Source organism: Budorcas taxicolor, chromosome 6 (genome assembly GCF_023091745.1).
Source record: "Budorcas taxicolor isolate Tak-1 chromosome 6, Takin1.1, whole genome shotgun sequence".
Taxonomy (NCBI): Eukaryota; Metazoa; Chordata; class Mammalia; order Artiodactyla; family Bovidae; genus Budorcas; species Budorcas taxicolor.
The window spans coordinates 14,332,976-14,357,574 of record NC_068915.1 but is presented as its reverse complement, the minus strand read 5'-3'; positions in this window follow the sequence as shown (position 1 = coordinate 14,357,574).

Genomic DNA, 24,599 nt, shown 5'->3' with positions numbered 1-24,599 from the left:
AGAGATTGCAGAACAACCGTCAGGCTCAGCTTCAAATGCTGGTATTCTAAATAGCAGAAGAGAGTTTTTTTCCTCCATCATCAGCCTGCAATTCTGGAGGAAGAGGTTTTCAGTTATTTCAATGCTGGACATTGCCTCCTGCCTGCGTGGAACAGTGAAAGGATGAAAGAACTAAGAATAGTTCGAAGACATTTCTTAAAATAGTTGAGCCAGGAATCTAAGACAAGAAGGAAGGAGGATGGATAACAATAATAACAAGGATGACGATAGTGGTGGTGGCATCACTGTGTAGCTTTTAGAGTGTGCTTGGCAGCGTTCTATGGATTAATTCTTTCATTCTATATAAAGCCACGTCATGAATGCAAAAAATTAGGTTAGTTCCTAGCCAGATGTACACTCCACATCACATTCACATTTTTAATATGTTTTACTTGCAAACGCATTTGTGTGTAACACATCATTTCCAAGACACATGGGCAATTTGTTTTCACTTTTCTAATTCACATTCTAGATGGTTCCAGTTCAGCACTGGAAAATTTAGCTCATTTTCCAAACATTACATTAATGCATGATTTAGGAAGTAAACAAGAGTTGAAAACAAAATCCTCTTGGATATTCTGTTGTTTTAAAATCTGAAGGGTTCAGTAATCCTTTAAATCTGTAATCACTAAGAAGAAATCCATTGTCCCTAAACCACATGTAGCTCTCTACAGAAACCACGTAATGCAAAGTTCTCCAAAGAATAACTATCATTAACTGTGATATGAACAATAACGGATCTTCCTTGTTGCTCAGGTGGCAAAGCATCTGCCTGCAAGGCAGGAGACCCGGGTTCAATCCCTGGGTCAGGAAGATCCTCTGGAGAAGGGAATGGCAACCCACTCCAGTATTTATCCTTGCCTGGAAAATCCCATGGACAGAGAAGCCTGGCAGGCCACAGTCCATGGGGTCGCAAAGAGTCCGACACAAACGAGCAACTAAAACTGCCACTGCTACTATGAACAATAACAGTACGTTACAAGGCCACTTCCACATGCATGCTATTTTATTTGACATCATACAAGTCTTTATTCTCTTCCTTTGAACTGAAGTTATGGCAAATCCAATCACGGTAATAAAATTACCAGAGGTGAAAAAGCAGGTATCTAGTATGTGAAAATATTCAACAAGATGCATAAACAAGGAGCCATATTTGAATTAAAGCTGGCCTTCTAGGCACGTCTATCATGAAAAATTTAAAATCCTCAAATAATCTTTAAATGGATCTATTTTAACATGATTATTACAACCACAAAACTACGTATATAATCTCTATATGTTTGATTATATCACTAATATTAGAAAATATAGTACATTTCTTTTAAAAATTTTACATCGTATTGAAGTCATCACAGAGAAAATTTACTTAGTATATTTATAATAATTTATGCAACTTTGAATATCTATGATATTTGTTTCTAGTGAGCTTTTCTTTTCCAAAACATTATATATTTTAAATTTAAAGAAATGTGCCTGCTTTTATTATTATTTTGAGATATTTTTCACCATAGTAATCTTTCCTATTCCCATCGCTCCTTTTTGAGATTTTTTTTAACCTTAATTCTATCTGTGGTGCCTTTAGTTCCTTCCATTTTTGTATTTTGAAATTTTGGGGGGCCTCCATAATTTTCAACTAATCTTCTTGCATAAGATTAAATTTAAATTCTTCCTTGTAATGACATAAGATCTTTAATAAATGATGCTATAGCTTATAATGTATTATGTTGATAATTATCAGCAGCACTTTAATTTTTGTGGAATTTCTCTCTCCTCTCTAAAAACTAAGAAACTTAAAATGAGCTCAGGGGTTTAGATGACTTGTTCAGAGTCACAGATCAAGGAACAAAGATCTCCTCATACTCAGAACCTTACCCCAAGAATCAAACACATAGAGAGGGCTGGACCCCAAATCTCCCAGCCTCATTCCTGAAGACCTCAGTCTACTTAAGGTTAATTTTTGAAATCTATCTAGGATGGCATTTGTAAATTGTCAGAAGCTTGAGTAGCTGCTGTACAAAAAGCCTTCATGTATAAACATCTCCGAAACAGGCAAATGATAGATAACACTTGAGCATTTTTTATCTTCCCAGCTTCAGCCTTTTGCTGGCTTATAAATTTTTTAGAGGGGAGCTATAATGCTATTGAATTAATGACAGCAACAGACAAGAATTTGGAGACAGGAAGATTCCTTCAGACAGACATTCCCCAGACAAACTGATAGCACTTAAGAGTTTAAGTGACACCTCTTCTCTAAAATCCCTGCAACAAAACCCCCCAAAAGCCATCAGATCTCTTGGCATCAGGTGTGAACGCAACACAATTCATCCCTCGGATTATATCATATTACCCTATAATCTTCTATGTTAACAAATCATATAGAATACAGCTCCGCTTTGTTTCCTCTGGAAAGTAATTAGGCAAAATCTTTTCTCTGATTTTCATTTACCTTTGATTGAAAAACAACTGGCTACCCAGAGGAATTTTCCATTTGATATTCAGCATAAGAAGTGTCTTTACTTTTATGTCAGTTGAAATATATCTTTTCTTTTGACAATAACTTGGACATGTATACATATTTCATTGAAATGCAAGTGAATAATGTATCAGAAGAAAATTTATAGAAAATACACATGCCTTTGTATGCTTTTTAATTTTTTGCAATTTTAAAATGTCACTTTCCATTTACAGTTATTACCAAATATGGTCTTGAAACACCAAGACATTTTTCTAATCCATCACTACACTGACTTTTAAAGAGACTGAAATGGGACTATGTGCTATGTTTAAATTTATCCATGGTCAATAACCAGGAGGCCAGAGGTCCAGTACTGTCATAAGCCACACTGAAGGCCTAGCACCAGCTGCTTTTCTCTCTTAGTCAGTTTTCTCATTTTTAACACTGACAGGAGAGAACTAGGTGATTTTCATTTTCAGACCCTTTACCATCCCGTATTGTACATTCGAAGATAATATATTCCTAAATATTAATACATTCCTATATAAGCTATGGAAGGGAAAATTGCCTCAGTATCGGACCAGTCTGGTGGATGGCCGGATGGCTTGCCAAAGTACCTCTGGCCAGATGGGAGTTTTATGTAAAACTGATGCAGCCTTCTCCTGATTCAAAATACTCACAGAACTTCTGGAACTGCTTCAAAACAACTCTTACCAAACACATTTCGATGAGTTATGTCTATGCTGATCAGAAACATATGGATTGAATTTTCCTAAAGTTTAAAAATTAAATGCAAAGAGCATAACAAAATGAATTTTTCCAAAACTAAAAAATTAAATCGTGTAAGATGCAAGAAGCCACTGAGCTCTTCCCATCCTATACTGGTTCCCTCTGAGAGTGGCTCCTTGGCTACCCATCCTTTATTTTTTTTTTTCCTCAAATTATGATTATGGGATTGAATATTCACTTATTTTTACTTTTGCTATATTAGCTGGCATTGGAAGAAAATCAGACTGAAATTCATGAGCCCCACATGTGAGCAGTTATTACCAGTATTCATTTAGGTAAGATGGCCTCACTAACGTTTGTCAGTAGCCTTGAAAACATGTCCTTTGCTAAAGGAGAACCAAGTCAAAGAGGAGAGATAAATAAGATCTATCACAATCAAAGATGAATGACTCCAAGTGCAGTCCTTCCCAAAAGAGAATTAGGACAGGGAGGATGGTGGGATACAATGATGCATTGCTTAGTATTGAATCAGTACGGTAGCTTCCAGCCATATACAGTTATTTAAATTTAAGTTAGTTTGACTTACATTAAAAATTCAGTTTATCAACTGCAAGAGCCACATCTCAAGCTCTCAATAGACACACGTGGCAGACAACTGCTCTCCTGGACGGTACAGATATAATACAGTTCCATTGTCACAGAAAGCTCTATTGACCAATGCTGGCCCAGTATAATGCCTAGCATGCAATAGCTGCCATATGAAAATTCAAGACACCAACTATAAACTAATAAAGACATTTTGAATAGCTAAGATTAATTGAGTAAAGTTTGTTTTCAAAGAAAATAAATTTCCTTTTTCTGCAGATTTTTGGGCCATCTTAATATATACATTACATCAGAATAATCACTATGCTAATCAGTTGATATAATTTAAGCAGCTTCTATTAATTACCATAAAACATCAATTCAGCTATATTTTCTCTCAGTTATCATTAAAATGATCTTGTATTTGTATAGATTTAATTACAGGAAACTATTTAGCATAGAAAGCATATTCATTTAACCTTCACAGAACTCTAAAATTAAGGATTATCATTTCTGTTTTATAGAAACAGGTATGGAAACAAGTTAATGGAATCAAATGACACAGTTACACAGCTGTATTCAAATTTAGAGGAATCAAGGGATTATTTATAGTGCATGCATGCTCAGTCATTCAGTTATATCTCACTCCTTGCAACCCCATGGACTATAGCCTGCCAGGCTCCTCTGTTCATGTCATCTTTCAGGCAAGAATACTGGAATGCGTTGCTATTTCCTTCTCCAGGGGATCTTCTCAACCCAGGGATCAAATGCTACCATATAACAAGGGCCTAATAAATACTGCAGTTTTGTTGTTGCTGCAGTTATAATGCAGAGAATTACGACCTAGAAATCACCAACTGTAATAATTAGTTTTCAAAAATGGTTCCCAGTGAGGAATGAGCAATGAGCTTATTCATGTGTATGTGTGTGTGAAAGCTGCTCAGTCGCATTCGACTCTTTGTGACCCCATGGACTATACAGTCCATGGAATTCTCCAGGCCAGAATACTGGAGTGGGTAGTCTATCCCTTCTACAGGGGATCTTCCAAACCCAGGGATCGAACGCAGGTCTCCCACATTGCAGGCGGATTCTTCACCAGCTGAGCCACAAGTAAAGCCAAAGAATATTGGAGTGGGTAGCCTATCCCTTCTCCAGTGGATCTTCAGGGCCCAGGAATCAAACACGGGTCTCCTGCATTGCAGGCAGATTCTTTACCAGCTGAGCTATCAGGGAAGCCTGAGCCTATTCATGTCTTTGTGTAATCTACTTACACACTGAATACTGGACTGACCTGTGACTGCCTTCAACCGAAAGAATGTGGTAGAAGTGACACACAATTCTAGCTTCGAGCTTAAGCCTTTAAAAAGGCCTGACAGCTTTTTCTCATGCACTTTTGCGAGCCTTTGAGCCAACTTGTAAGGAGTCTAGTTAACCTGATAGAGACGTATGGAGAAACCATGTGGAAAGACCACAAAGCGAGAGGGAAACCATGGAGATTCTATAAAGCAATAAAGAGGCCTCACCACCTGATCATCCTATCTGAACACAACCTTCCAGTCATCTCTCCCAAGACACTGGAAGCCATCTTTCACGTTCTAGCCATAGCCACCACTTGGCCACAGTCACACAAGTGACCCCAGAAGAAGAGTTGTCCACTGAGACTTAATCAATAGAAACATGAAAAATAATTAAATGTTATTTTAAGCCAACTGGTGGTTAAGTGGTTTGTTACAAATAACCAAGAAATAACCAGAGCACCTAATACTTCTTGTAAAACTACATATGAATCTTCAAAATCATTGTAGTCAGAGATAATATTTAGGTTTCTCTATCAATTGTCTTCTATTTGAATCGTTCTCATTTATTATATCTGTCAAATATACCTCACATCTAATTTTTTCTAACACAGATTCTCTGCTATGTTAAAGTAAATCTACCTGACTTGCCATTCATATAACCTCTTTCTTCCAGTTTTACATCTTTGATTCACAACATTTGCATTATCTGTGATATTTCCCTTTTTCACAGAGGTCAGTCTAGTTTCACTTTCTTCTTCCTGGAAGACTTCCTCCACTTTACTACTATATTTCCATGGCTCACATATACACATTTTGAACCACATTAATGCACTGATATATATTTATAGCAGATGGCTTATTTAGTATTAAGTTTCATTTGTGCCTCAATCTGAATTTGTCTTTGAAGAACAACAATGTAAACTTTTGTATTTTTATGCAATACTTAGTATATCACAACAACTCTCTATATAGATTGTCTCCCAGGGACAGACTAACATCACCAAGCTCTAGAAGTAGCTGACTATAACACCAATGTCAGTTCACTAACATAATAAGAAAAATGATTTTTAAAGTAACATCACTAGACTAGAATGATTTTATCATATTATGGTGGTTTTAACCTAGAGGCAAACAACATGGGAAGCTAATTATAATCAAAAGCTTGCTTATTGAGGGTAGACTGTTTCTTAATACAATTTGATTGTATTATGGAATCTATCTAAGACAGTCTCATGTGTCCATAGCCACAATAAACTTATACCCATTGCCTAGCCAGGCTCAGGTCAGGCATACTCTTTCTACACTGTGTTGAATAAATACTTCTTGACTGGATCTTTATTCATTCAAAAATAGTTACAAAGCATCAACTATATATCAGGCATTAAGGATAAGAAAAAAAAAAATAAGACCTAAGGGGACAAAAATCCTCATCCTAATGGAAGTTACATTTTAGGAAAAGTTTCTGACTTACTGCTAAGCTCTCTAAAATAAATTCTAAAAAAATATATTTTTTAAGTATGCTCATATGTATATAGCTATTGTTTTCTATATTAGAAAAATTGTATTTTACCTGGAATTCTGAACCTATAAAGCTGTCAGAATAAGCAAATACCCACTGACACTGAGATTAAGAACTTCAGTTTGCCAGATGTGTAAACGGTTAGACCATACTTCTCAGTGCACTAGTGTAAAGCATTAAATCCTTGTATTAACAAGAATCATTATAGCCCTTTATTTCAAAAGTGGTTTCGAATTTTTAAAATAAACCCAAAGCAACCATCTAGTACAGTCTATATTTTCTGATACATCCTTTAAACTAATGCTCATTTCTGCAAAAATCACCAAAACATCTAAATGAAAGGGGCTTATTTGTTTCAACCTAATGTTATCCCACTGCTGTCAGTTTTTAAGCCTCTTCATCACCTAATAGGGAGCAAATATGTTATGCCTCTGACAACCTAATAAGGTATCCAAGGGATTTTAAAAATATTTAACTGGGTTTGGTAAAAATCCTCCCCCCAACCCCCACCCCCTACTCTCTAAAAATATAAAGCCTTTAGTCTTCAGTAATACAGATTGAAGGACCTGAAAATGTCTATAAACACATTTTCCCTGCTTATCTAGGGTTCTCCTCTGTTCATTGGGATCAATGTTTAGATTGTTTTCAGAGAGGGGACAGCACCTTGTCAATGCCTGTTACATGTCAAAGGGTCATCTGAGCTTGAAACCACCATTGGAGCCTGGAAGGAATGCATTTACTTTTAACGGGCTGAAATTTGGGCCTGTGAAAAATTAGTATGTCAAGGTATAGCCATTTAAGGAGGGCTAGTGTAAAGTTACTCCACCATTAGGCCTGTGGACTGAAATGATCAGCACTTCAGGAAAACTCCTGAGTATTAAAGGAAACAGGAAATGATGACAACAAGGTAAATAACAAAATACCACCTATGGTGGTAATGATGTTAAAAATAGTGTTATGGAATTCAAAGGGTTCACAAATTTGAATTACTAGATGTGGTTCCTAAAAATATTCCTTGTTGTAACTTTGTGTTTTTCACTAACAAAGACCCCTATAATAGAGATATTTTATCAGCATGTTTATTAACATCTTTCATTTACTATTCTATAAACAAGAACAAGACTCATTTAGTAGCTCATTTTAGTCTCCTATAGACTCCTTCTACTTACCAATTCAAGCATGTGACATATATTTCTTTGCTGAAAGTTTTTGCTACAAGGCTTTGTTTTTTTAATTGGAGGAAATTGCTTTACAATGTTGTGTTGGTTTCTGCCATAACAATAACACGAATCAGCCATAATTAAACATATATCCCCTCCTTCATAAACCTCTCTCTGCTCCCCCATCCCACCCCTCTAGATCATCACAGAACATCAGGCTGGACTCCTGTGTTGTATAGCAACTTCTCACCAACTATCCGTTTTATATGTGATGGTTTATATATGTTGATGCTACTTTTTCCATTTGTCCCACCCTCTCCCTCCCCTACTGTGGCCACAAGTCCGTTCTCTGCAAATAGGTTCATCAATACAATTTTTCTACATTTCTTATATATGTGTTAATATATGATACTTGTTTTTCTCTTTCTGACTGACTTCACTCTATATAACAGGCTTTGGGTTCATCCACCTCTCTAGAATTGACTCAAGTTCATCTTGTATTATGGCTGGGTAATACTCCATTGTATATATGTACCACGTATTCTATATCCATTCATCTGTCGATGGACATCAAGGTTGCTTCCATTTCCTGGCTATTGTAAATACTGCTGCAATGAACACTGGGGTACATGTGTCTTTTAGAACTGTGGCTTTTTCAGGGTATATGCCCAGCAGTGTTGCTTCTGGGTTACATGGTAGATTTATTCCTTGCCTTAAAAATAATCCCCATGCTGTTCTCTACGATTGCTGTAGAAGTTTACATTCCCACCAAGTAGGAGGGTTCCCTTTTTTCCACATCCTCTCCAGCATTTCTTGTTTGTAGATTTTCTGACGATGGCCATTCTGGCTGATGTAAGAGGATACCTCATTGCAATTTTGATTTGCATTTCTCTAATAATTAATGATGTTGAGCATCTTTTCATGTGTTTATTGGCCATATGTATGTCTTCTTTGGAGAAATATCTGTTTAGGTCTTCTGCCTATTTTTTGATTGGGCTGTTTTGGAAAAAATCAGAGTTTTATGATCAAATTCATCAACCTGGTCAATGAAAAGTTATGTGTGGCTCAATTACGCATTAGAAAGAGCATAAAGTCAGACATTTATTAGCTGTTTCTCATAGGATAGGTACTTAAATTCTGTTCCCTCATCTACTAAAATAAGTATAACAATACTACTTCAAAAGGTTTTTATCAGAGGGAATGAGTGTGAAATGTCTCTAATGTTGCCAAATCCACAAAGGTTAACTACATATTTATCACAGAACTGTATGAAAGAATAAGTCATACTAGAAGTGAAACTGAAGAAATTCAAAAGCACCCAAAATACTTAATATTAATCATCGCCATCATGCAACTCCACCAGGTTTCCCCACAGGACTAAAAGGGTCACCATTCCATACTAAATCATTTTCATTAAGTGCACAAGCTTCAGGGGCTAAAAACAGTTTGATTTAGCAATTCAAAGGCAAAGGTACAAGGATTTCCTTAAGGTATATGTAAACATGGACTTAAGCCAGGAGCTCTGTAGGCCCCCAGGGCTGGCGCTTGCTTGCAAATGAACCCATCCTTTGGACAGAGAATGCCCTACAGCACTATAGTGTGAGACGCAGTCTTGTGTGGAAGTTCCTGAGAGTCAGGTTTATATAGCCAAAACAGTGTTGACAAAGATTTTTGAACAGCAAAGGAACTGGGGGCAAGGCTAACATCCATTCTGGTTTGGTTGGAGGGCAGTTCTTTACAAAATCATGGTTATGGGTTAAACGGTTTTCAGAAGGCAGAAAGCTGAATGAATTTTATGTTCCTTTCTTTTCTATTATCTTTCTAATATATCACCTAAATCCTTACTGTTACAGTCCCTTCCTCATCACTTCAGTGGAAAGAGAACAATCCAGAATTGGGTGAATTATTCCTAAGAAAGCCTGACCTATACAAAATCTCGTAAAAGGATTAGCATGGACTTCTTGCCTGCTGTGCTTTTATTTATGCACGGTTCATAAAGGCGCACTGCTGATTCCCATTTAGCTTGTTATCCGCTCTAATCCCATTATTTTTCTGCTACTGTTGCCTCACCCTGAAATGTTCAGTTTTTGTCCTTAGGATAGTTTTCTCCTCACAGGTGAATTGTTCTTTACTGTCTCTATCAGATGTCATACAATCTGTCAAAGGCTTTTTGAAATGCAATGTTCTTTCCCAGGATTTCACTTTCAAGGTACAGTGAAATGCCTACAAAGATCTGCACAACTGACAAATAAAATTATCATCAACATCTACTGAATAAACATAAAAATGGTTATGGCTTTATACAGATCACAGTGGATAACATAAAGGCATGTAATGCACTGTCCTCATTCAAACTGCCTGGGGAGGCCTGGTGGGCAGAAAAGACAACCACAAGTACAAAGCAGTATATGGAGTTCAAGAAAAGAGAGAGCACTCTAAGAAGCCAAGGTAGATAAAGCCTGGAAGAAAGGTTAGGCTGTTTTTGAGGGTAAAGAAGGGAAATTAAAGTGACAAGGGCAAGGGAAACGGTTTTAGCAAAGACAAAATATTTCTGGAGCCCATTTGGATCGTAATAAGAGAACTGCTGCTGCTGCTGCTAAGTCGCTTCAGTCGTGTCTGACTCTGTGCAACCCCAGAGACGGCAGCCTACCAGGCTCCCCCGTCCCTGGGATTCTCCAGGCAAGAACACTGGAGTGGGTTGCCATTTCCTTCTCCAATGTATGAAAGAGAAAAGTGAAAGTGAAGTCACTCAGTCGTGTCTGACTCTTAGCGACCCCATGGACTGCAGCCCACCAGGCTCCTCCCTCCATGGGATTTTCCAGGCAAGAGTACTGGAGTGGGGTGCCATTGCCTTAGGATGCTTGAAATCAAGACTATACCCAGAGGCTTAGAGAGAGAAAACTTAGGGTAATGGGCTTGTGCCACATTATGGAGAACATTCCGTACTAGGTCAGAGCAGTCAGAAGTATTCAACAAGGTCATACTGTGTGGTAATTAAAGTACAATCTGCAAAGATGAGTTCAAATCCACGCATTGCTACTAACTGGCTATGACTCCTTGGGGAAATTACTTTCATTTATTTCTCCAGGTGTAAAGTAAGATTCTTAATAGCTTCCACATATAGAGAATTCATGCGTATATAAGATACTACATGTAAGATGACTATTCCCATGAGCACTGCGGTGCCACTAAGGGTGTTGAAGAGCAAACATGTCTGATCCTCGTCATCGGGGATTTAGGGAAAAGGAGTTTGGATTTATTCAGTTAGATGAAAGAAAGCAACTTTTTTTTATTGTTCCTTTAAGTATCATGATGAAAACTAACTTGGAGGTAAATACCCTAATAATCTTGTAGTAGAAAATTTAAACACCTAAAGCATATACCTGCCAGGGGTCTGATAGCAGAAACATGATAAGGAGTTTCTAGTTAAATGTTATGAAAGATCAAAACTCTGGATTAAAAGATATGCCATTTATTTGCATATTTGGCTGTGATCTGAAGTAGTAAAATAGAAACATTGTAGTTATAAGGGCAAATTTTTTTCTGCAGGATTTACTGTAGATTGCTCAATCTTTATTTACATTCATTAAAGAAATGAGAAATCATTTACTGATTCATGCCTTAGACCTCCTGAGATTTAACAATTGATTATAACAACTTAGCACTAAACCACTTCTCTCAAGGCCAAGGAAAACTCAGGCAACTCAAAATCATATCTATAAGCCATTAATTAAGCAATAAAGATAATTAATGGAAATAACACTGAGCTGAAGCCCAGTAGCTGCAGTAGGAGTCTTACTATTCCCATTATAACCTTGTAAAAATTCCATTATCTAATCTGGGTCCCAGATTCTTCAACATGAATAAATGGAACCAGAGGTACTCAAAAGTCCTTCCAGCTTACAAATTCCAGGATTTTATGATGTAATTCAAAGAGCTGGTCATTCCAAACTACTTTGGTAGAGTGTGTTATTAATATGTTCTCTTAAAGGTTGGCATAAATTTTTTCAGTCATTTAATTAGAGGGCTCTACTCAATAACATAGAAGATACATATAGAACACAATATTTTTGCAGTGGTGTGTGGGATTCAGCCTTTGTGAGAGCCTATTGCTAAAGTTTTAGGAATATTAAAAGCCCATTGACATCAGGCTGTTAAGACTCCCATTGATCATGGTGGGAGAATTTATACCCTGCAAATCTGTAAATAACACAAAGTATGTTTTGCACTTTTGTTTGTCTTTTCTGGAGAGTCAGTTGTTAAACATTTATTGTAAGCCCATTAAATGGAGTAAGTAAATCAATATTATCAAGCAACTAAGGTCTTCTGTTTTGTAGTTTTTGAATTATGATTGGCTCTGTGATAAAAAATAGTAGGAACTGTCTCGAAGAGTAATTCAGAACAAATAAAGTACATTTAAAACAAAGTGCAACATAATGTCAAAAATAACAAAACTACTCTTCCATTTTATCTCTTTCCTATTGTCTCAAGATAATTCTGATTTGTATAAATGAGAGCTGCCAAGAAGACATGGACTGTTGCTCTATATCCCAGCTGGAAATCACAGTCAAGACAGCTAGTTCTTAATAGAGTGACTTGTCCTCAGTGGGATGTCCTAGGAAGTGGGTTAGCTTTAAACAACATCAGGGGTAAACAAGAAAGCTCACCATAGCAGCGCTGACAGTGGTTTAACAGCAACCCACAGAAAGAGCTGAAGGCAAGCATTACTCCTAATAAATATCTTGATATTGAATCTAAGGGACTAAATTTGGTTTGCAAGATTGCCAACACATGTTACAATGCTTCCTGGGGTCCAGCACCACCACAGAATCATTCTAAAAGGAGCCAACAGTAGAGGGTGAGAGAAGAGCTTTAAATCTGGATTTAATTTCTCATAAATGAAATAAATGTGCCTTTCTAAGGATTTTTGCATGCCTATTAACAAAGAAAGAGACACTGCAGATTTACAGGGCTAGAAGACTGAAGCTCCAACTGTCTTTGTTTGAGAAGAGTAAAATGTTAGAAGATAACTCACTACAAAATCCTGCCAGGACCCTTAACATGATGATTAAATTTGCTTTGAAGAGAGGGACCAAGTACAATAATCCCAGGAAGAGTTTATCTCTTGATTCTTTTTCTTTTTCTCACTGCTTTTTATTAAAATGTGTATTGTACAACAGCAAGAATAACAACAAAAATAACTGACATTACTACTCCTTGGCACCTCATCTGATATATGGCAGTACAAGCAGTCTCAGATTGTGAGTGTATTCTCAGTTGTGAGTGTAATTTTTAGAGAAAGTTTTTAAAAGAAAAATGGCTTAAGGACCTAGAAAAATCAAAGTATATATCCTAAAACATTTTTTTTTTCTATCAGGAGTGTGAAGTATATATACTCCCATTGTATTCAAGATGGAATTTAGACTTAATTTCCCATTGATAAGAATCAGTTCAGTTCAGTCACTCAGTTGTGTCCAACTCTTTGCGACCCCATGGACTGCAACATGCCAGGCCTCCCTGTCCATCACCAACTCCCAGAATTAACTCAAATTCATGTCCATTGAGTCGGTGATGCCATCCAACCATCTTGTCCTCTGTTGTCCCCTTCTCCTCCTGCTCTCAATCTTTCCCAGCATCAGGGTCTTTTCAAATAAGTCAGTTCTTTGCATCAGGTGGCCAAAGTATTAGAGTTTTAGCTTCAGCATCAGTCCTTCTAACAAATATTCAGAAGTGATTTCCTTTAGGGTGGACTGGTTGGATCTCCTTGCAGTCCAAGGGACTCTCAAGAGTCTTCTCCAACACCACAGTTCAAAAGCATCAATTCTTCGGTGCTCAGCTTTCTTCATAGTCCAACTCTCACATCCATACATGACCACTGGGAAAACCATAGCCTTGACTAGACAGACATTTGTTGGCAAAATATTGTCTCTGATTTTTAATATGCTATCTAGATTGGTTATAACTTTCTTTGCTAAGAATAAGGCCTGTAAAATGAGCTAATCACTCCTTTATGGCCCAATCAAGCCACATCTATTAGAGCTACTAGTAGTAGCAACATTTTGAAGAGTAGACCATTTGGAAATCACAAACATTTACTAATTAGTTCCATTAACATTCTTAGGAAATAAAATAATAAAAAGATTTTGTATCCAATGGAAAAAAATTTAAAAGTTAGTGAAATTTAGCTTGAAAATTAATGTTGATGTATTATGCCTTACTCATAACTCTGTTTTCTTTTTATGATACCTATGCATATTGAATCCATAAGAAAACATTTCCTGAGATAAAATGAATAAAAGGGTAGAAAACTGTCTTAAAAAGGAAGGCATCAAATCAAGCTTTCCAAGTGTAACTTTGTTCTCTTATTGGTGTTGGTTATTGTCACTATTATTATTATTCTTTATTAACATTATTAAAACAATACAGTGATATACTTTTAGCAGAAAAATGAGTGGTTTCTCTCATTCTGACATAAAATTATCATAAAACATGAAGTCCCCTCTAATGCTTATAAAAGAGAATTATTGGTTGTGTCTAGTGATTTTCATTTTTGTTGGAGTAGTTATATCTGTCAGTTGGGCTGGGGAAAAAAGAACCATTTATAAAGTATAAATGTTCACTTTGACATTTTCATGAAAATTTGGCAATGAAAAAAAAAACCTGTAAACAATTTATGTCTAATGTAGAGGATTCCTGCTGCTGCTACAAAACAAAAAAGTAACCACACCAAATGCATTATAGACATCACACTAACCAAGGCTGACAGTGCTAGGTTGGGGAATCAGACATAATCTTATTATTTGGCTATAGTTTGGACAGCTTCTAGGCATGACTGAAGAAACAGAATTCAAAACATTATTTTCTAAAATGGCAGTTTCCCATTCAAGCTTCTGTTTCCAATTTGTCTTCTCCCTCACACTCCCTTCCTCTCCCTGCTCCCTCCTTCTCGCATCCTCTTCTTCCTCCCCTGGTTACCTCCTTACTTTCCTCCTGACTTCTTGGTCAGCTATTCTTGAAGTGGTAAAGTACTTCCTTGGGATTTCCTGTTTGCCTATTATAAACCACATGCAAATTATCTCAATATTATGCTAATCACAAAAGATTGGGTGGGCGAATGACTCTCTCACATGTAAAGTCATTGTTGTGCAGGGTGTGGGGCCAACTTTTTCTTAAATGAATTTACTAAGAGTCATTATCGAGAAACTAAATCTTTGGAAACATTTACACAAAACATGGTGATAGTGGGAACCAGATGCTTTCACTTCTATTACAATGCTTTGGGGAGTTGGACCTTTTTTTTCCTTTTTTTTTTTTTTCCCTCCTCTCTCCCCTGGTATAAAGAGAAGTTTCCACATGTTATCATGGACATGTTGCAGTAAACTGTGTCAAAGTCTGCTTCCACTAATCTGTGGCTGTTATTAATATCAATGGAGAAGAGCTATAAATTCCACCCTGACATGGCTTCAGTAGTGTGAACCCCTAGATCTTCTCTAATCCCAAGATTAGATACTGAAGTGCCGTTTCAATTGCACGATATTATCACATCCTATCACTTGGTCCCGTTTCAGACTGGAGCATTTATTGACAATACTTTCCAAGCTGTTGCTAAGTTGTGAGCACTCCAGCTTATCTGCTGCTTCTTTCACAGCCTTAACTAACAAGATTCTCTCAGAAGAAGTGTCCTGCTAATAATGCCACCAGAAACAATCTGCTTGTTTTCATCCCCTTTAATACAAAAGGTCCTTAATAGTCACAAACACTTATTTACTCTCAGTCACTCTCAGTGAAAGAATCAGTCTCCTTTTACTTATTAATTTTTGGACCTATGCTAATTTCACATCCCTGTTTCTTTCTCTTTGGATTTCTTATTGACATCATGAAAATCATGTGAAGATGTGAGGAACTCTTTGTTGCTATACATGGCCCTTTTTTTCTGCGAAAGATTACTTCATGTTCATCTCTACAGTAGGAATGATGAATTAAGAACTTTAGAGACTTAAGTAAAATTCAGTCTCCTTACTATAACAGACAACAAAGACAGTTAAAATAGCTTGACATATTTGATGAGAAATGTATTTCTTCATCTGAAAACAGGACTCTCCAAAAATTCTGGATCATCAGAATTTGGTATATATGTAATTACATACACACAAAACACTGGGTAACATTGAATCTGCTTGGCACCTCCACTTGGATAGCGAGGAGAGCTAAGTGCTCAATAGGAGCAAAAGTGAACTGCAAATTATCTGAGCAAACCACTCTTCGGCAATATTCTCAACTTAGTTCCTAGCCTCAGCGACCCAGTATCTTCACTGATGCTCTCTTGTTTTATTATACATACAGCTCCTGAATAGATCCTGTGTGCCTAACACGCAAATCCAACCACTCCCTACCACCTTTTCTCCTCTGGTCATACAAGCCAGTGTATGTCCTTACAAAAATTTTTGCACTCACATCTTGATTAGATTTTAATCTTTCACTCTTCCCCCTTTAAATATTTCCTTAATAGAGCATCCAGAGCGATTCTTTTATAAAACACTTCAGATTATAGCAATCTTATACTGAAATTTTTCCTTGGTGTTCCTTCCCAAAGGGGAAAAAAACAACTAAATCCGTCATTGATTACTTATGTTCATCTCTACAGTAGGAACGTGAATTAAGCACTTTAGAGAATCAAGGGGAAAACCAAAGTCCTTACTATAACAAACAAAGACAGGAAAAATAGCTTGACAGAACTGATGAAAATATATTTTGTCAGCTGAAAATAGGACTACAAGACTGCAAAAGCTGCCAGCATTCCCCGCTCTTTTTCATTCCAGTGACTCGTCACTTTTTTGTTCTCCAGCCCTGTGGCCGTGCTCCATCTCAGGCACTTGTACTCTATTTGCTGGCATCCCAGAAGTCCATGTGGGTCCCTCCTTTGCCTCTTTCTCCCCATATGTCCTGTTCTCTATGATGGGTGGGGAGAAAATAGGGTGTTTGGGTGAGACATGTACATACTGCTATATTTACAATAGATAATCAGCAAGGTCCTACTGTATAGCACATGGAACTCTGCTCAGTATTCTGTAACAACATGAATGAGAAAATAATTTGGAAGAGAAGAGATACATGTATATGTATAACTGAGGCACTCTGCTGTCCACCTGAGACTAACAACACTGTTAATTCACTATGTGCCTGTGTGCGTGTTAAGTCACTTCAGTCGTGTCTGACTCTTTGCAACCCCATAGACTGCAGCCCACCAGGTTCCTCTGTCCATGGGATTCTCCAGGCTAGAATGCTAGAATGGGATGCCATGCCCTGCTCCAGAGGATCTTCCCAACCCAGGGATCAAACCGGAGTCTCATATGTCTCCTACATTGGCAGACAAGTTCTTTACCACGAGCACCACCTGGGAAACCTGGTTATTTACTATGCTCCAATATAAAATAAAAATTTTAAAAATTAAGCTTTAAGCCCCACATCCCCCTGTACTCCCTGTCTTCATTTTCATTTTTCTCCTTAGAACTTTTCACAATCTGTTATATATTTTATTATTTACTCTGTTTATTGCCTGACTCCCCTCACTAGAATATAAACTCCATGAGGATGCACATGTAAGTCTGATTTACTTGCTGCTTTATTCTTAGGCCTTAGAAAGTGCCAGGAACATAGAGGTACCCAATAAATACTTGTGGAATATTTACATCTCTGTATCTATTGCATTGTACTGAATGTCATCTGTGTTTGCCTAGTAGCATGATATTTTGGGAGGTGACTAGAATTATTAACATGAGAATAAACCTTGAAAAAAGTAAAATATAATTGTATTCATTTGTTTAACCCCATAAAATCATGATTATCTATTGATTTTGTTAAAGAAAAATAACAAAGAATCTACATTTTATAAGCATAGTATTAGTTTCCTTAATTACAACTAGATAAAATAATCCACAATAGGTTATATACTTCTAGATGTTAAGATCTCTATATATACTTGATGCGTTTGATGACAGGTTGTAAAATTTGAAGAAGACAAAAACAGAAGTTTTAAAATCTCAACATACATAATAAGTAAGTTGGAACAACTAGAGATTCCTAAAAACAAAATGCATTAGATTGATCCACCCACAATATAACTTGATCTCAGGGACTTTAAGATACTTATGTAGTAAACTTCAAGAGTATTTGCATTTAATTACTGAATAAACAAGTGTAGCTGGTATATAAGCCAGGGACTTCTGGTAGCACTTTGTTAGTTTTCTTTGATCTCTGGAAGTTTTAAGTCCTTTTCCAGACTTTAGCTAATTACTGGGGACTTTTGTCCCCTGCTCCACCTGCTTTTTGCCTTGTTCAATCTCACCAGTTGTTGTTTTGTCTGTCATTACACAGACTTTAGCATGAAAGTCAGCTCCCTGTCAGTGTGTACAAGAAAGCAATCCTTTTTGATAGTACTAAAGATTTTAGAGGGGAACACAGTGAAGTCTCATCACAGGGCATGCACTTTTCCACAATTTTTCTGGTTCTTCTCTTTTCTTTCCTCCTCTACTCCCTTCTCACTCTTCCTCCCTTTTAGAAACAAAGCAAGTCTGCAATTCATGTTTAGTTGACTCCTGAATTCTTATGTTTTGTTGCATGAAAACCTTCTGCTTGTTTCTGGGACTGTCATCTATCCATTCAGACGACTGGATGTCTTTTCTGAAATAAAAAAACATTTATCTTCACAAGGAAAAATGTTAGTTACGGCTGCTAACATAATAAGTTAAAAATTAACTTCCAAGCAGTTCATCTTTATAATGATAAGCAGCAACAGGAATTGCTCTAGTAGCCTTCAATAAAAACAGCATTTAGTTCCTACTTCGCTCAGAAAGGATTATATGCAACTTAAAAATACCACAGCCTAGCTAATAATTATACTACAAACAAAAGTAAATGAGAAAATGTGAGCAAAGGGAAAATAAAGATAACTAAGATGAAGCCAGAAATAGGATTAGTATATTAAATGTTTACTGAGGAATAACCAACAAACTTAGATCTGGTTTTGTCAACCATCATTTCAAAGTAAGAACCTAGTCAGTCTCAAATTCAGTTGCCATAAAGGTAAAAAAGAAATGTTTCTCAGAAACCTAACTAATTATGGCATTAAGATTTTTTTAAAGTCTGTATCTTCATTAAAAAGATACTGTGTGATGAGGTAAGCAAGTTCTCAAAAATATTCTTAGAATAAATAAAATATAAGTGTAAAAGAGTAGTTCAATGGCATAAAAGCTAAGGGCACTTCAGTTCAGTTGCTCAGTTGTGTCCAACTCTTTGCAATCCCATGAATCACAACATGCTAGGCCTCCCTGTCCATCCCGGAGTTTACCCAAACTCATGTCCATTGAGTCGGTGATGCCATCCAACCATCTCATCCTCTGTTGTCCCCTTCTCCTCCTGTCCTCAATCTTTCCCAGCATCAGGGTCTTTTCAAATGAGTCAGCTTGTCACATCAGGTGGCCAAACTATTGGAGTTTTAGCTTCAACATCAGTCCTTCCAGTGAACACTCAGGACTGATTTCTTTTAGGATGGACTGCTTGAATCTCCTTGCAGTCCAAGGGACTCTCAAGAGTCTTCTCCAACACCACAGTTCAAAAGCACCAATTCTTCGGCACTCAGCTTTCTTTACAGTCCAGCTCTCACATTCATACGTGACTACTGGGAAAACCATATTTAATAAAACTAAATTTTTGAGGGAAATAGTCAATTCACTGATTTATTTTCCACTTTAGTAGAACATGGAGTGTCAAAGAGTGTTCCTTTCTTTTACTTCAGTGGTTAGTGTTATTATAATCATTGTATAGTCTTCTATAAGAAAGGTAATATATTATTAATTTATTCTAAAAAAGACTATATTAAAATTTCATTCTTCAATTAATTGAATTATTTGAGACTTGAAGTATCTGATATTTTAATAATATAATCTTATGCTAAGAATACAAATTGAGAGAAGAAAAATCATTATAACATAAAGCAAAAATTGATTTTATTTTGATAAAATAAAATTAGGAGATGAAAAACATAACTTTTATCAGATTTATGTCTTAAGCCAAAAGCGTACATTTGGCATTGCTTCCTGAATGTGAATTTTTGTATGAAAACATTGTTATCTCCCATGAGGGACAGAATGAAAGAGGGGGAATAAAAATATGTGTGAGGCATCTAAGCATCTCTGGATGAGGCTAATTTAATGATTGAAATATAATGAATGGGAAACATATGTACTTATTTCCTCTTAAAATTCATATATAATGAAAAAATGACCTTCACAGCTAACAGTTTATGATGTGATGGCCTCCTTTAGCCATGTCCAATTTTAATTTTATTAAAGCCATTTCTCTAGTAATATACTTTTCCATCAGATAATGCAAAATTTAAAAGTTTAGAAAGAACTAATGGGAAAATAGGATTTATAATCCTATCTCTAACTTTGAGGGTGTTTTTTTTTTGTTTTTTTTTTTTTGCCTCCCACAGTGCAAATATGCAGCAGGTGACTGAGAAAGGCTGTATAGATTATTCTAAAGCTAAACTGGAATGCCTTTACCAAACTGCTCTTTCTCAAGACTGCTTCATAACAGTAACAATACAGAACTAAAAGGAATAAACTAAGGCTGTCATTCAGTCCACTGTCACAGTAGTTTAATACTGGTATCAGTTCCTTGTCTCATTTTCTATGCCGTTGGGTTTTAAATATTTGGAATATGAACCCTGGATCAAATTCATGGTCAGCAGATATGAGTTAAGATATTCACACATGTCTCAAAAAATGAAAAGCAGATGTAATTGTGTTGAAGGACAAACAGATTAGAGGAAACTAAAACCCAGATCTTCTCAATAAAGGACTTGCAGGAAAAGCAGAAGCTATTTTTTCAAAAAGAATCTTGGAGAGATTCTTGCATCTTAGCAATTAGAAAAAAAAGAAAAAGAATTAATGACAGAGGAGTGTAAGAACTGGCACTGAATCATGGGGAATAAAGGAAGATCGATTTGTGAACAGTTCTATCAGTTGACTTCTTTGTACTCATTCCTACCCACAACGCTTGATTGACAAACAAAAACTAGTGGTCTTCTCAATTGAATAACCGAATCATCAGCCTGGGGAGATGCAAGTGTGGATGTTAGTGACTCAACAAAACCTTGATAATTCTGCTAAGGGACACTCAGTCAACAATTCTGCTCTCTTCAAAGACGTCCATGCTTTGCCAGCAGCTTAGCACTCATGTAATTCTATAAATTCTTTTGTTTTTCAATAGTTTGAAAATACATCATAATGTTTGAAAACAATTACTGAATACATTGCTTTAGTAGATATGATATATTTTGTGACAAGATATGACAAGTCATAAAACCAACCAGAATTTACTTTTTTAACATATATTTTCCTCATTACACTATTAAGACATTCTATGCATGTTCCAATAACACTGTTGATTTCAAAGAGGCCTTTGGGACTCAGCTTTTGGAACTGCCTTTTGAACATTTTACAGAAAGCATTATAGTGTTTCCAAAGATTCATGTCATTGAAGGTAAATATCATATTATTTTAGATTCCAGTTTTATAAATTAATTAGAAGGTGAAATCTTCTCGGGTACATTGAATACAGTTGGGGATAATGAAGAGCAAACAAACATATTTAGCCTTAGTCACTCAAACCTTAATCTCTCAGAGCCAAGTGCCAATGGCTACCATGATGTTTTGACCATTATACTGTAAATCATTTTTGTCCTTAGTCATAATATAATTATTTGAGTCAAAATTGGACCTTAATTTAAAGATAATTATAAAGCAATAAAGAATGTATATTATTTAAATTAGATAGGTTATGCTGTGTAAACAATCCCAAATTCTCATAAATAAATGTGGTTTTTGTGTTCATTCACATTTAGCATCGGATAGTAGGGTTTGGGGTTAAGTGCTCCCCAAATGTGCCTCACCAATTCCAGTGTCAAAGGTTTTCTTATACCAGCAAGCAATTCTTAGATACCAGTTGTGTGTCTTACAATCCAACTCAATTCTGCCATTAGCCAGAAACAGCATCAGATTCCACAGTTCAGGGGATCAGTCCTGCAAGACTGCTCCCCTCCTCACCCCACTCCATACACACTTCAGACACCTACTATGCTTCTCACAAGCCAACTATAGCTCAGAGGTTCCCAGGAATTCTTCCTTAGGTTCAATTAATCTGTTAGAGCAGCTCACAGAACTCAGGAAACCAGTTTACTACTAGATTACTGACCCATTACAAAGGATATTAAAGGATACAAATCAACAGCCAGATGAAGAGATATAAAGGGCAGGGTATGTGGGAAAGAGAACAGAGTGTGCCACTCTCCTCCATTTGCACATATCCATCAACCAAGAAGCTCTCCAAACCCCAACCTTTCGGGTTTCTATGGAGGGTTCAGTACATAGGAATGATTTGCCAAATCACTGCCAATGGCAGTTAATTCAACCTCCAGTCCTTCCCCCTCCGCAGACCTTAGTGAGTGGGACTAAAAGTTCCAACTGTCTAATCACTTGGTTGGTTCTCTGAGCAACCAGCCCCTAGAATTAGGCTCCCCAAAAATTACCTCAGGGATATAACAAAAGACAACTTTGTTGCTCTCATCACAGGAAATTCCATGGAGTTTAGGATCTCTGTGCCAGAAACATGGGCAAAAACCAAATACATATTTCTTATAAATCACAATATTACAGGTAAGCAGAGTTTCTCTGTTAGAAGCAATTGGTCAAGGGCCAGGATGACGGAGACAAAGGTGTCACCACCTCATATTGTACCATCTAGAGATTTGATCCTGTTGGTCACTGTGAAAGGGAAGAGGAAAACCTGGAGAACCACATATGTATCTTTTACAGCCTTGGCCCAGAATAATGAACCATTTTCTCCTCACAGAATGCTCACTGGCTAAAAGCAGTCACATGCCTTGCCTACCTGCAAGGAGGCTAAGACATGGCCAACTGGACATTGCTGTCTCTGCCGCAGAGCCTGGGTCACGACCCTGCAAAGCCACTTCAGGATGATCTTCACTAGTTCCCTATGGTCAGCAATCTTCCATTGTACATCAAGACGTCTCTTTTATATTATAGTATAATAAATAGACTGTTTTTTTAAAAAAAGTGTGATAGTTATTTCCAATTTGACTTTTCACTTCTGAGGAATAAAGCATACCAATATCAGCAATACCATACTTATGGAGAAGAGTTTTCAAATGAAATTTATAGCCTAAAATGTGTTATCTTCTCAAATAGGAAAACAAAATAAAGATTATTTAAATGATATAATTTTATTAAAGAAAAAGAAACCCCTAACATATTTATGTAAGAAAGTTTTCTATTTTGATCCTATAAACTGTACTTGAAGTTTATTTTAAATGTCTCCAAATCAAATAGGTTATTTTCAGACTCACTGGTAAGCAAACTTATTTTTCTCACATGATTGATTTAAAGTAGGTAACTGATTTTATTTGTTAAAATGATAAGATGTTTTATATTATAAATACTATTAAGAATTGAATAAACTGCTTTATAGTAAAATCTTTAACAAAACACTGATAAAAGATTTTATTTATTTAAAGTCACTTCTTATCATTTACCATGAAAAAAGATGTTTCAAAATTAACATAGTGATAAAAAAATATATATATATATACACATATTTAGAAATTGCAAGCATAGAAAAAATATTTTTTTCTGAGCTGATATTAAGAAATCTTTCTCAAACTGATTCTGGGCCCTATTTCTCTTGTCAATAAACCCAGGGTTTGCTGGAAGATTTTTGAGGAACAAACAGGGGGCCCTCACAGGAGCCTCCCATCAGCTCATGTATTCGCAGTAAGAAGACACTGAAAGGCCTTTGAAGGCACTTCCTCGGGGCCAAACCACACTACAGCAGACGCAAAAGTTCTCTCCATTCCACGCCCTTCTTTTCCCGAAAACTTGTCAGTGATGTTTTTTAAGACTGCATCATTAATTAGGATAAGAAGTCATAGTAAAACTCATGAGAAGAGACAGTATAGCAGAATAAATTTCAAAAGGGAAAAAAATACTTAAAAAAACAAAGCACAATGAAATATGAAAAAAGGGATTTCATCACAAAAGACTGGTCAGCCAAGATATGATTATTTGATCTGGTATGAAAAGCATCATTAGAAATGCATTCTCTAGGTCCTAAAACGTTTAATAGCATCTTAGCTAATTAATCAGTGTGTAGAATTTTTAAAAACAATAACAAAAATCCAATGCCAGCATTTGCATTTTTATTACATCAGAGTGTCCAAGTATTGATAGAAAACATTCACTTTAGTTTCTAGATGTTTTATGGGCAATTGTTATCACAAAAAACTCCATCAGAATAACTCAAAATAAATGTCTCTAAAACTAAGTACATTTTCATTTAGTATTTGTTAGCCACCTACTTATAACTCAATCCCATTTTTTTGGCCCATCTATTATAGGGTTATGAGTCTGTTTATTTTCAAGTTGTAGAAGCTTTTGCAAATCTAGATATTAAAAGTTTTATCCATCAGATACTTTGAAAGTTTTTTTTCAATCTATAAAATATACGAAATGCATCAAATTTTAATCCTCAAGACCCTTGTTGATGAGTCAACAGATTCTAAGATTCTTCAGTAATACTCTTAAATATGGACGATAGGAAAAATCAAATGTGTTTTCTTATTTTTTCCTTTCTTCTACTGATGGGAAGTGGAAAAGGTTGTTGGAAATAAGCAATGTCACTGACTCCTCTTCTGGTAGATGTATTTTATTCCCATGAGGGACAGTCATGGATAGCCT